We start from the raw sequence: 12,959 nt of genomic DNA, 5'->3' as shown, positions 1-12,959 counted from the left end.
TTTCCAAGCAATAGAGGAAAGGATACTCACAGAAGCCCCCTCATCTATGATGGTACCATCCATGACCATTCTATATATTTGAACGATAATTCAGAATGGTATGCTTGCTGGTAAACGGGGTCTGCCTAGTTGATTCCAGTCGAAGGAGACAACTAGGTTGCTTGGATGTGGGACCGAGTAGACGGCCGGGTATGGCTCTGACGAACTTCCCTCCTGCGGTAAGGGAATGGGTGGATTGCCCCATGTTCGTCGGAGTCTGCGTTGATGAAGAGAATTTGGACGGTGTCATCCTTGTTCTCTTCAGTGACTGTATCATCCGAAGATAAAACCTCTGAAGGCAAAACCGGGTCAACTGCCGCCTTGACCCTTTGACTTTCGTCTATTATGGATTCAGATGGTTTATCTTCGATGATAGGTGCTTCAGCCGACCACTTGAGCGGGCCAGCTGGATTCTCAACTAGCGACGGACTTGGCAAGAGTTTTTTATATCCAGGAGGAAGTCATAACAGTAAAACCGAACGATCATACAAAACTCTCTTCGTTTCGTCTAAGAAGGGACAACGGTGGACGACATGATTGCCTTCGCACATTTTACAGGGAAATCTAGCTTTCCATTTTTGTCCTGGGGCTTCACTTTCGCTAGTTGACGGTGTGCTTTCAACATGATCATCAGAGGTTGATGACACCGGATTGTGCAAACAAGGAGACCAGTCCCTTAGTATCCGAGGGATACAAGGACAATCTCTGTGAAAGTGGTCTCCTCTGCAAATGACACTTGGCGATTTAGGCCTGGTCGGTGCAGTGTGTGGATTTTTGTTAGACGACACTCATTTTCCCCCATTCGCCTTTGGCTCCTTCTTCTTCTTCTCTTTCTTCTTCTTCTCCTTCTTCTCCTTAGGAACTTGACTTTTGGCTTTGCCAGCCCCATCAAGCGAAGAGGAAGGGGGAGAGGAAGAATTAGAGGAAGTAGAAGGTTGGTGGGCAACTCTGGACTCGTCTGGTTGCTGATTCGATTGTTCAGGAATAGTGGTGTTCTGAACGACATTGGTTGAGAAGAGCCAGATTGAGAAGACAATTGTCAGTCCTGGAAGCGACAATGTGGCCATATGGGGTGCACCAACATCTCCCCAAGAGGAGAAGGGACTAGGATTTCCACCAAGGGGAATTCCTTGGTTGGTAGACTCCATTTTCTCAACCTAAGATCAACGTAGGAAAAGGGTATGAATATTCCGTATAAAATAAATTTTACGACGCTTGGACACAACTTGTTTTTTCAATTTTAAAGAGTCGAGAAAAAACAAAAGATGACTCTAGTCTCCTTCGATTTTTAATGAGCCTGAAGTGACAAGTGCTCAGATGGACCTTTTCCGTTAAGGAGTCTGAAAAGGAACGAAAGGGACTGCTCTGGAGATCTAGGTAGAGGGAGTACCAAACCAATCACAAAACTGCAGAATACGTTTTACAGTACGGCAGTCAATCTTCCCGAATGTTGTGTTCGGTGCATTGCGATCAGTAGGGTGGCCGACACAGCTTTATGGATAAAAGGTTTTAAGCCTATAGGGGTCTCCAAATATATACTCGACGGTACGTGGGAGCACAAGTCCGTACTGGCACTTATCGTCTCAAAGTGGAGGAATCACCCAACCATCAGTGAGGACAACAGTTACCAGGCTTTACGACGCTGGAATACGTCTCTAGCCTAGACCTCTAAATGTTGTGCGTTAAGTTCCAAAGCGTTGTTAGATTCATTCAATTTATTTTAAGTTGATCTTTCTTAGAAGTTTGCCTTTTGGGATCACCACGAGATGTAGATGTAATTCCTAAAATGCAATCTAAAGATGATAAGCAAACTTTTATCTCTTTTCAGCAATGAAAATCCTAGCTACAAGGGGAAAAGAAAGACACAATATTTTCTCAAAGAGCAAGGAGCACACTGTAAATGCACTTTTCCTAAATCAAGCCAAACAGACTATCAATATGCAAATGCACATATGCATGTATTTGTTTTCACTTTCTTAATATTGATGCCTAAAAAGAAAGTTGACGTACAAATCTGAATTCGCTTTCAAGTGAAAAACACAAACAAGCTTCTTTTCGAAATCAAAAGGTAGAGAAGATTATGACACTTTATGATTTTGAAATAAACACTCGTTTCGACACTAGAAAGTGACAAATTCAAACCAAAGGCAAAAGTAAAAGTATAATCAATTGTCAACAGCAAACAAACTTTCTCCTAAGATCAAAATCGACACTTACGACAGATCTAAATCTAAGGACGACAGTATGACTATTCTACTCTTTCAATGGAGAACTGTAAATGATGTAACAAACACACAAAGAAAATCTACATTCTTTTTGTACAAAGGAGGCAGAATTAAGGCAAATAAAAGGGGTTTTTAAACAGACACACACTGATCATAGGCTGCAAAATCAGAGACAAAACTGAAAAAATGAAGCTAAGAACCTCAGTTGCACAGGGCTAAGCTGATCAGCGCACCTGTTACACAGAGAAACTGAATTGCAGCGCAGGTATCCCTCTCGGGAACTGCGTTGAAATGCAGAGTCTCTTCACAGTGCCTATGCTGGGGTAGAAACGAGACTTCTATTCGGGTTCTGGGTCACGGTTTGCAGTTTAATCTATGGATTTTGGCCGAGTAAAAGCAATCAGTAATGCACAATCAGAGGGTGGATTTAAAGGAGGTCTAAGAGCTATCACAAAGGGTAATCAAATCATTTTTGAATCAGTTGTTCAAATCATAAACAAATCCAGTGAATGGATTGAAGTAGCAGGTGTCTACTTTTCATTTGATAATGGCAAATGCAGTTCGATTGCTACTTCTATGTTTATGAAACAAATAACAAGAGAAACACAAACAAACTAACTAGACACGATCCCCAGCGGAGTCGCCATTTTGTTGACGGGAAAAGTGTCTACTCAGAACGCCCCTATCCCACTAAGGTGTGACAGTACCTTAGCAACAAACAAGGAAAACTACTTTCGTATTCTTCTTTATGAACTGTAAACGAAGAGGAATAGGATGAACCAACCCATGTCTTGCACTAGTCCTTTGATCCAATCTCTCTCCTCTTTGACAGCTTCCAGCTACCCGCTCCCTTACTTGCCCAGCTTCACCAAGTTCCTGCAAGATCACAGAAGAGGAAAACTACACAAAGACATGGATTTACATTCATAAATAGCTTAGGATCAGATTTAAGCTAAACATGCAAATATAACAAAACATCATTGATACACAAGCATGTAGGAGAAACTCAAATAGTTTTATTGATATCACAAGAATGTCCAGGAGGAGTTACAATCGATGATTCTTGATCCAGCATCAACCCCCCAGCAAAGGAATCCCCTCTTCACCTCCAACAAAGCATAAATCACCCAATGCACTGATCTCTATCTCAAAACCAACAGCAATTCTCTGCAAAGTACAAAATTCCAGCCTTTGGATATCTGGGATGAGGGATCCATATATAGATGTATGCAAAGAGGATGAGTCAGCTTATGATTTGACTAGTGGCCTCTCTCTTTCAGTTCTTGCTTCCACTTGGAGACTGAGAGCCTCTTACTCATCCTTGGTCGAACTCAGCGAGGCAAGTGTCATTGGGGAAGATTTTGGAAGCTTCCATTGTCTGTCCACCTCGCGGAATGACACTTCCATTTGTCACTTCCCGCTCAGCGCACCCTGGTAGTGCATTTAGGTGCATTGCAACGCACCTAGCTAGTGTACTGGGGTGCTATGCAACGCAGCTAGCCAGTGGAGCAGCTGAAATGATCCTGATTTGACTGATTTTGAGCAGTTTCTGGTGGAGAACTTCTGGGAGAAGTTGTAATTGGTTGACCTTGTTCCTCTAGGGGCAGGAACAACACTTTTAGGGACTTAGGATCCCTTGGTTTATGGACATTTCATGCTTAGAGCTGTAAGGCACAAAAATTTCTATAACAAATGTGAGCCTCTTCAGTTTTTCTTTCATGCTCTTTTTGTTGCCCGGAAGGTCCACCTTCCTCTTGAGGATCTGCAAAAATTTGAGGCCCCTTGAAGATTTCATGGGCAATGAAGGTGTCCCATGGCACTCCCAACTGAGTAAGCTGATGCACAACAATAATCTTGATGACAGCAAAGTGATAAATACTGTTAAGCTGTTGTGGGTATGGTTTTCTCTTTGCAATCACAGTCATCCTCTCTATGTTCTTGCAAATGAAATATGGAATACTCATCATTCTAACCCTGGTGAAATGCATAAGTAATCTGATATGATAGGCATAGAGTCTCGAGAACCTTCCCTCACATGTGAAGTATTTGATGATGAGTTTCATGAGTGGAACATACCGGTCCTCCAAGAACTTGAAAGGAAACACCCTACTCAATTTACCATGATATTTGGCCTTAATGTATGGTTCATAATGCTGTTTGCTGATATTTTGTCTTTTGTTCCACCTTTCCCCTACATCTGGCATTCTAGTTGCTTCTGCAATAATGGCTGGTGAAAGTGTGAAATTGATGCCAACAAGGTTTACCATATTGTTCTCCATGTTGATGACAAATTTCCTTGCCAATTCATGATGATACTTAACCCTCTCAACCATCTCACAAAACTCAAAGCAAGATTGGTATCTGAAACAAGTGGTAGCAAGGGGGCAAGCAAGGAGTTCAACAATGTTAATAGGTTCCTCTCTGATAATTTTCCCACCCTTGTGAGGACTCCTAGGCTGTACATTCCTTTCTCTTGAACTGTCACTTAGTGTCTCCTTTTCATAGCTTGACTCACTGTTTCTTGCCATGGTGCTGGTGCTTGTCTTAGGGAAGGGATGTAATGATGATATGGTGAAAAATGGTAATGAGGGAGGACAAGAGTGATGAGTATGAAGAGATTTTACTAATGGAAATGGAGTTGGGGGATGAAGGGATTAGTTTTGAGAAACTAGGGTTTAGTGAGGGATTTAGGGTTTGGTGAAGGGAATGAGTTGTTTTAGGGGAGTGGGATATGGAAAATGGGATAAATGGAGTGTTTTAAGCAAATGGAAGGGAGGAAAGAGTTTTAATGATATGGATTGTGATTATGGAGTGAAATTTAACAATGAAATGGAGAATAGTGGAGACAAGCTAGGGTTTAACTTTCAACATGCAAAACTCATGAAGAACAGTGGTAAGAGATCAAATTCAGCTTGAGGATGATGATAACTTACTTGTAGAGTGGAAATACAACGTTTTTGAGGGTTATTGAACAATTTGGAATGATTTGGGAACTTCTAGACTGATGCGCAGTGCACTGGGCCCAATGCACAATGCCCTCCTGATGCGCAGCGCCTGTGCAATTTAACACTGGTAGAAAGTCACTGATGCGCAATGCACTAACTCTGATGCGTAGCACCAGACAAGTTTTCTTGAAAAATAGGGTTTTTGACCTCCAAAGCTCAATATTCCTCCAAATCACGATTTTTTGCTCTCTAAGGGTATTTTGCACAATAAAATGATAAATGGCACCCATTTCACTTTATATATGGATGGATTTAATTTTTTTTACTTATTCAAACCCACTTTTCTAATGTCCAAGTCACTTTTGGACATAAGCTCTGGTTTTTCATTTAAATTGACTTTTCTTGGTCACTTGGTAAACTAAGGCATTGATGCTTTTGCTTTTGTTTGCAGTGGCTGGAGTTGGCAAAGTGAGCAACGGCAGTAGCTGGAACTTATTACATATAGAAAACATTTCAAATTACATAAATTTTGTACATAAAAATAAAAAACTCTGTTTTCACCTCAAAACAGAGTTTTGAGGTAAAAATCACTTATGAGAATATCATCATTGAAATTTTGATCTTGTGAACTTATATGACCTCCTCATGTGCCTACTGACCCTTTATTAGGTTTTTGATGACCATGGTGACAAACCCTAGACCTAGTGAGCCCTAAAACCCTAAAAATGATTTTGGTAGATGGAATGAAATAAAATATCAGTAAATGACCTGAAAATGTGAAAATAGGCCAACATGTAAATTCCATGAGGGAAAATGACAATGAACACTACCATCAGTTGATCCATGACCTAATTGAATGTCGCTGATCAGATGGGACACCTAACATGCATGTGAAAAGAGAAATTTGATCACTGATGGAGGGATGAAGATACCGACACTAACATTGGCTCCAATGGGGATGGTAGCTCCTGAGAGGTGCCAAGAACCATAGATATCTGGAAAAGCAGACCAGTGCCTTCTTCCATAGGGCACGATGGAGTCAATAACTTCTAAAGACTAAAACAAATTTCTTGACTCAAAACTGACTCAATTACAAAGACTGAAAATTGACTCAAACTGGCTCAAAATTGACTCAATCAACGATCACTAAATAATGAAAGACTAAAGCCAGACATTCAGTTTTATAGCCTTCACTTTGGGCCCCAAACTAAATGAATGACGACAACACATACTTTGCAATGAGAAAAATAAAATGGTATGTACAATGACAAATGTGACAGCAGAAAATTTCTCAAAGATAATACCATTTTAGAAGCCGACCATTGACCGGCCCTCCTAAAAATCTTCCCCGTTCATTTCTTTGAGTAGAAAAGAATTTTGACCCTAATATGCAACAATTCTGTATGGTCCCTTCCATGGATTCTCGAACTTGTCGTGCTTGCCTTTATCCTCGTTTCTAGCATCCCACTTTAGCACTATGTCTTCAATTTGAAATTTGTCCATCTTTGCCTTCCGATCATAAATCTTCTTAATTCTCTCTTGCACCCTAAAGGTATTATGAAAAACTTCCTCTCTTGTCTACTGTAAATGGATCATTTAGCTTATTCTTTGCTGAAAATGATCTTCCTCGCTGCCAACTTCCTGCAGAAGTTTTACAATCGGGACTGCGAGAGATGTTGGGAACACCATGTCAATACCATATACAATCTTGAACAGAGACATGCCGATTGACTTCTTCTGACTTACTCTATCTGCCCATAGTGCATTAACCAATTTCTTATGCCAACTCTTTTTGTTTGTTTCCAATAGATTTTTTATGATGTTGACCAATGATTTGTTTGAAGATTCAGCTAATCCGTTACCTTGCGGATAATATGCAGTAGAATGTTCCAAGGTAATTTTGTATTTGCTACAAAATTCAATCATCTTTTTGGACTTGAAAGCTGCTGTGTTATCTGTAATCAATTTGTTAGGATAGCCAAAATGTGACAAAATATTATTTTCAAGAAATTGAATTATTACCGAGTCTGTGGCCTACCGAGTGGGAATCGCCTCAATCCATTTGGTGAAATAATCTGTCACTATTAAGATCCACTTGTGCTGAGTTGAAGATGTGGGATGAATCTCTCCAATAAATTCTAGGCCCCACTGTTGAAATGGAGCATTAACTTCGACCAGCTTGAGAGGTAGAGGCTGCAACTTTTTCCTTCCCTGAAAAATCTGGCATTCATGACAGCTTGTAACAATTTTATGAACATCAGCAAAGAGGGTAGGCCAATAGTACCCTGCTCTCAAAATTTTGTTAGCCATCGTCTTTCAAAATAGGTGACCTCCACAGTCTCCCTTGTGAAAATCATTCATGACCTGTTTTTCTTCCTCCTCAACCAAACAATTCAGCAAAATGCCTCCGGGATCTTTCCAATAAAGTGCATTGTTCATAATACAAAATCTAGCAGCCTTTAGTTCAAGAGTTCTACCTTTATTTTTAGCCATCCTCAGTGGCGGTCAAAGGTGCTGAAGCACGTATACAATATTTGAATACCAAGGAGAATGGAGAAAGATTTCAGATACCTGAACAAGTGAAGTATCTTCATCTTCTTTGGACATAGAAGCAATCAAATTTACGTCCAAGGCATGCAAATTAGACTCAGCCACCAATTTTGCTAGACCCTGTCCCTTGATTAGCTTTGTTGGCTTTATCTCCAATTCATATTCTAACAAAGTTGCGATCCATTTGCCTCACCTCCCTTCCGGATGTGTTTGTACCAAAACATCTTTGACGGCTGCGTTAGGGACATAAGCAAGAATATGAGAGTGTAGAATATATACTCGAAAATATTTCAAAGTTTTCACCAAGGCAGGACCTTGTTTCTCAATAATGTTATATTTTAAGGCTGCATCTCTTATTGTCCTGCTAAAAAAGGCAATTGGATTTTCAAGCTAATCTCTTTTCTGCATTAAAACTGCTGCCATAGTATGTTCAGAAGTGAATGAAAATAATATGAAATCCTGGGAATAATCCAGACTAATTAAAATCAGAGCTGAAGAAAGAGCCAACTTTACCAGGTTGAAAGACTTCATGGCTTCTTTGGTCCACTTGACCACACTATCTTTCTTCAACATATTTGTAATTTCCCTCAAGTGTTTAGCTATATTTGGCACAAAACGATGTAGGAAGTTCATCTTACCGTTAAATGCGTGGATCTCTTTCTTACTACGAGGAAAATAAATTTTCTGGATGGCTTCCACTTGAGCAGGATCAATGTGGATGCCCTCTGATATTATGTGACCAAGAAGCTTTCCCTCGTCCATGGAAAACAAACTCTTTTTGGGATTGAGTGAAATTCCATATTTTCTGCAACGCTGAAAAACAATTTTAAGATGGTGAAGATGCTCCTCAAATGAATTTGAAAAGAAATTCAAATCATCAAGATATACTACTAGAAACACATCTTTTTCATTTGCGAAGGCGATGTCCATGGCCTGCTGAAATGTTGCACCAGCATTCTTTAAACCGAATGACATCTTGGCATAGTGGAATGTTCCCCACTGAGTGGTGAATGTTGTCTTGTCCCTATCATCCTTATGAACCAAAATTTGATTATAGTCGGAATACACATCGAGCAGCGACATACGAAATGCCTCAATTACTCTTTGGAGTATGTGGTCCATTTTGGACAACGGATAATTATCTTTCAAGGAAACCTTATTCAAATTTCTGAAATCAATGCACATTCTAATCTCACCTATCTTCTTTCGCACGGGTACTAAATTGGAGATCCAATCTGAAAATCTTATCGGAATGATTATACCAGCCTTGTACAATTGATTCACCTCTTTTTCTATTGATGGCAGCAACTTTGGATTTATCCTTCTCAACTTCTGGCGAAATGGCTTTTGATTTTGCTTGATTGGAATGATATGCTGAATTATACTTGTATCGTACTCCTTCAAATCTGTATAGTCCCATGCAAATACATCAGAAAGTGAAGACATTAAACTAATGTATTTTTCTTTTACCTGAGGAGGTAATGCCTTTGACAACTTCACCATCTTTGGATTTTCTACTGTTCCGATATTGACATCCTCAACTCCTTTCTCGATTGGCACTAAGATTGGTTTGCAGGCTACATCATCTTGATTAAATAATTCCTATAAAGGTATAAGGCCTTTAGGGATGACATTATCCTTCAGCTGCAAGACTTCCATTTTATTTACCTCTATTTTAGGTTCACCATCATCTTGCTCGCCATCTATAGAAGTGTCTTTATATTTTCCTTCATTTTGCAGAAAATCTTCAATCTCTTTGTCATCCTGAAACACTTGCCAATATCTTTGATTATCAGGGACAACTGGGCGATGCTTCACATGAATTTCAAACTTATTGTTTGAATTCATTGGGATCTTTAAGTTACTTGCAGCTCTGCCAAGAGAATCTGCAATAACATTTTGTGTACGAGGGACACATGTCAAAGTATGATCTAAAAACAACTTTAGAATATCTAAAACTGCATTAGGGTATGCCCTCATTCGAGGATGTTTGGCTTGGTATTCACCCTTGACTTGTCTGATTACTAATTCGAAGTCACCATAAACCGAAATTCTCTTTGCATTCAACTTATTGAGGATTTTCAAGCGAGCAATCAGTGCCTCATATTCGGCTTCATTATTGGAACAATTAAAAGCCAATTTATATGAACAAACTCTTACATTACTCAGGACTTTATTTGGTAGGAAAACTGGCTTTGTATCCAAATACCAATTCCTGCACCATCCTTACCTACTGCTCCATCAAAATCCACACTCCACAAACCCGCTTCTTCCACCAAGTGTTGGAATTCTGCCTTCTCTTCTACCTTTTGGCTGCTGTCCATCAATTTTCTGCCGCTGGTTGAATATTGACTGTTCAACAGTACTTTCAAGCCTTTGTCTCTCTTGATCAAGTACTGCTATGAAATTTTCTGTTATCTTCGGAATATCTTCCACTTCAACTAATTGACTATTCACATCATTAAAACCAATGTCAGAATAAAGAACAAAAGATTCTAAATCTGTATGTACATAATTAATTGGATGATTCAAAGGTTTCTCCTTGCTTGTGATCATATACTTCATCTTTTTCTCCCTATATAATTTTGTCAACTAGCCAAACACGGGAATAGGCATAGGAGAAATCTAACTGTAATGTCCCTTTGAGTTTTGCACCCCACAACCTAGATAAAAGCATGCCAAATCTAGGGGGAATGTCAGCCACAACTACATCCATGAGAACATTCTTTGCTGGAATCTGATCTAAAGTCACAACCAAATCTTTAATGAGACAAATACATCTGAACCTACAGGAATCAAAGGAATAAAGATCATGATACTTGCGAGTGATGTCCAAACCCAATTTTTCCATAATTACCTTTGGCATCAGGTTGTGAGATGCTCCTGAATCAAACATGGCGTTGTGCAAAACATAATCATGCAATCTAAGGCTGATGTAAAATCGGGCTACATCACTATATTTAGATTGAAATTCTAATGCCAAACCAAAAATAAGCTCGGGTTCGTCATCTTCCACATTAACCATATCAAACAAGGGATCTATATTCAAAATATTTGACACTTTACCTTTATAGCTACTATTCTTCATTAATTCAGTCAAAGGTATCGACACTTTTAACTTAGGAATCTCATTCTCTAAGCTAAAGGCTGTAGTTTTCTCTACCTCTTTGAGTGGAGCATCCTTCTTTTCAGACTTCTCCTTTGCTGCACTTGGCTGATTTGACTTTTCATTTGCTGATTGTGCTTTGTTGGAAGTAGGATCTGCTGGCTCCTTTCCTTTCTTCTGAACATTTGGAGAATCATTCTTTGATGGTGCTGCTTCCTTCCACTTTTGAATTGGATTGATTGGTACATCCCTGCTCCTGAGTGAATACTGTCTTTGTTGCACTGTCAATGCATTCATATATCCCCTCTGATATTCATCTGATTCTTCTTCTAGGACTATTTCATTGGCTAATATAAAATCTTCATCTTTTTGTACAGTTGGGCTTTCTAAATACTCTTCATCCTCCGTGATATAGATTGGAAAACCATCTGGTGTAAAAAAGTGATTTTTTTCTCCTATTGGATTCTCATCATCATTTGATTCTAGGCCATGGACATAGTTCTGCTATAATGGTGTTTTAACTTGTTGCTGAGCTGATTGATCTTGCTCTCTTTGCTCCCGTTGTTTAATCTTGAACTGTGGTTGCTGCTGACCACAAAAATTTGGGTTTTTGACCTATGTCTCGGGCTTATCTTCAATGGTTATTCTATCAAACATCTTCTCAATTTTACGAAGCAAATGATCTGAGGAAAAAGCTTCTTCTTTTATGGTCACATTCTTCTTGGTGTTTGTCCTAGCTGTCTTAGCTAGCAGATTTTCCTCCACACTCACTGCAATTTTCTGCATATCCTCCAATGTAGCAAGATCTATTTCTCTCAATTGATACGCCATGTCGAGATCAAAGCCATTAGGAAATTTTATCAAAGCCAACCCCATTGGTGGCATGATATCAGTTGGAATAGCATTATAAACAATATTGAATCTAACATAGTAATCCTAGACACTTTCACCAACATTCCTCTTTATGTTTTCATACTCGGAAAGAATTTGGAGTGGATTTTTCTTTACCTCCCAACGATCCAGAAATTGTCTATGAAGAACCACCAATGTATTGATAGTCCCAGCAGGAAATGCTCTGAACCACTTTTGCACTTCGCCTCCAAAAGTTTACACAAATAATCTCATAGTCACATTCTCTTCATCTATCTCATGAAGGTCAAAGAAATCACTCATCCTATCAACATGCTGCTACGCTGTGATACCTTGGGTAGCATCAAACAATGGAATTTTACTTTGGTAATCAGCAGGCATAGCATCCAAGTTCTGTGGAAAAACGAGAGGTGCATATCGGGCAGCCATTGCTTAACGTGGATTTGAAACTAGCCTTGGGGATGTAGGAGGAGTTGGAACAACAATAGCAGTCGATGTAATGGGTGTATGAGGTGTAGAAGGAGGTGAAGAAATTTTAGATGTTTGAGGTGTTGAAGGGGTTGATGGGGAAGAAGAGACAGTGGACCTCTGATCATATATGGTGGGTTGCATGAGAATGGTGGGGATAAAAGGAGTTTCAGTAGGAATTTCTGAACTAGACACAACAACAGATGAACCAAGAGTAGCAGATGCAGATTCTAAGAACTCGAAAATATTGGTAGCCACAATGAAAGTTTGAAGATTCAAAATATAAGCATCAATTGATCTATTTTCCCTTTCAGTTTCAAGATATTTGACAAACTCCGGATTTAGAACAATAGCACCAACTGCACTTTCAGATTTAGTTTCAAACAAAGATAGATCAAAATGTTCATCAAACTGGAGATCTTCAAGATATTCAAAAAAAACTGGGCATGAATGAGATCTGAAAACCGATATCACAAAACTTTCTTGTCGGAGAATTCTTGGAATGAGATTTGGGTTTTCATACACGGGAGGAGGATCAGGATCAGGATTGGCCCTGGTGTATCGTCTGGAAGCCAGTGTGTTGAATTGTTCCCAAAATTCAAATTGACATTACAATCTTGTCAGCCTACTGAATTCTAAACTCATCATCCAAAAGTTTATAATTGTTTAATGTACTGGGGTAATAGTTTTCAATTCTTCCCCAGTATGGTCGCCACTATGTTATAGCCTAAATTTACCTCAGGTTGAGAAAGGAAA

At 39.3% G+C, this 12,959-nt stretch overlaps 1 pseudogene; it reads right to left on the bottom strand.

Annotated features, from left to right (window-relative positions):
* Nucleotides 1-11,162, bottom strand: part of LOC149233964 (endonuclease 4-like) — a 122,037-nt pseudogene extending 110,875 nt beyond the window's left edge.
* Between the last annotated feature and the right edge of the window lie 1,797 nt (nucleotides 11,163-12,959).

Source organism: Pinus tabuliformis, chromosome 8, assembly GCF_031772625.1.
Source record: "Pinus tabuliformis cultivar Carrire ecotype Pingquan chromosome 8, CPIR1, whole genome shotgun sequence".
NCBI lineage: Eukaryota > Viridiplantae > Streptophyta > Pinopsida > Pinales > Pinaceae > Pinus > Pinus tabuliformis.
The sequence above is the reverse complement of the archived record's forward strand: the minus strand, read 5'-3'. Positions and strand labels throughout refer to the sequence as shown.